Raw genomic sequence first — 1786 nt, 5'->3', positions numbered from 1 at the left:
CTATTGGTTACTAAGTTACAAAATAATTTACTATAATGTCATATGTAATCTGTAGGTTCTGGGGCCAGCAGTTAAAATGATGGTTAAGGTGTTGGATTGCCGCACGGCTGATCGCAGACCCAGTGGCTTGAAAATCACACTGGTCATGTGTTCATGTGTGCCCAAACTTCCAGGAGAAGAATGGAGGAGAAGGGATTGAGGAGGGGGCCATTCCCCTTGGGGAATGATTTGTCACTTTCCCTGTCTCTCCTCAGCAAGTTCACGTGCCTGATGGTGAAAAGCTATATATATATAAAGAAAAAGTAGGTTTAATGTTACTAATGTACTTATATGACATTAACTTAATTAATTCCATACATGTAGCTTTGTAACTACTCAGTACTGATAAAATTAAAACTTAAAAGCGAGGAGAACTCCGAGGAACTACTGGGCTGATCAGCACCGAGGACAGCGCCCGGCAGCGCCTGAGCCCAGGTCTCCCTCCAGCCTGGACTTGCACCTGGGAGTGAAGCTCACGCACTCTCTCATGGACACATCCCCACACACATCCACTCGCAGACACACACCCCGCTGTTCAATGGCAGAATCCCGCCTACAATCACCCCAGGTCACAGCCTCGCAGTTTTTCGAGAACTGGCTTCATTTTGACGCTGACAGAAGTGGTTAACTGAATGGAAAAAAAGCTGCAAAACTCCATCCAGGAACTCCAGCAGGCGCCAAAGAAGGCTGGCTTGAAGTTATCGCCTGGAATGAAAACTTCCATGGCTCAGTGTGGGCTAAGAGACGATGGAAAAATAGGAAGCGTAGAGTTGGCTCATGTGTTACCCACAGAAGAGAATTTCCTCTGCTTTTCCGATGCCAGCAGCTGAAGCCCTGTGAGGAGTTCATGAAGACATGGAGAAAATATGACACTGATCTCAGTGGCTTCACAGATACTGAGGGGCTTAAGAACATTATTTATTTTTGAAAAGTGGTTTTTGTTTTTTGTTTGTTTGTTTGTTTGTTTTGCTATAGGGCACTGTGCTCACTGGAAAGATGAAGAGAGAGTGACAGAGAGCAAGAAATCACCCCACCCCCGAGGGATGCCCACACTGCAATACCTTCTCTTCCATTCTCCTCTTGGGATCTTGGGCATGCACGCACATGTGTCTGGAGTGAGTTTAAGCCACTGGGTCCAGGACTCAAACTGCAGTCAACTACATGGGAGTTCAGCTACATAGCCTTTACGCTAACTGCTGATCCCAGGGACTTAAGAACGTTTTAAAAGACCTGCTAGAAAAAGCAAACAAGACTGTCGGTGACACACAATTAGTGGAGTACACAGACCTGATGCTGAAATTGTTTGATTCGAATAATGATGGGAAGCTGGAATGAACTGAGATGGCCAGGTTACTGCCTGTGCAGGAGAATTTTCTTCTTATACATCAGGGAATCAAGATGTGTGGAAAGAGTTCAGTAAGGCGTTTGAGTTATATGATCAGGATGGAAATGAATGCACCCATGAAAATGAATTAGATGCTTCACTGAAGGAGCTGTGTGAGAAGAATAAACAGATCTGGACACTAATAATATGCCAACATACAAGAAGAGCCTAACAGCTTTGTCAGATGGAGGAAAGCTGAACTGAACACAGGGATCTTGCTTACTCTCTCTGCTGGGGACCACTAGGATTGGTGGCCACTTGCTAGCGATACATTGTACCTAAAAAGTAACTGATCACGGGACCAGCAGTTAGTGTAATGGCTATGTCGCTGGACTCCCACGTAGTCGACTGCGGTTTGCGTCC

General features: G+C 45.5%; 1 pseudogene; it reads left to right on the top strand.

Moving 5' to 3' along the window:
* The first annotated feature begins 577 nt into the window (after positions 1–577).
* Positions 578–1668, top strand: LOC102480994 (calbindin-like; annotated as a pseudogene).
* Positions 1669–1786: the final 118 nt, after the last annotated feature.

This window comes from Tupaia chinensis, unplaced genomic scaffold, assembly GCF_000334495.1.
Source record: "Tupaia chinensis unplaced genomic scaffold, TupChi_1.0 Scaffold145260_1, whole genome shotgun sequence".
Lineage (NCBI taxonomy): Eukaryota > Metazoa > Chordata > Mammalia > Scandentia > Tupaiidae > Tupaia > Tupaia belangeri.
Note: the sequence above shows the minus strand (reverse complement) of the source record. Positions and strands in the feature narration are given on the sequence as shown.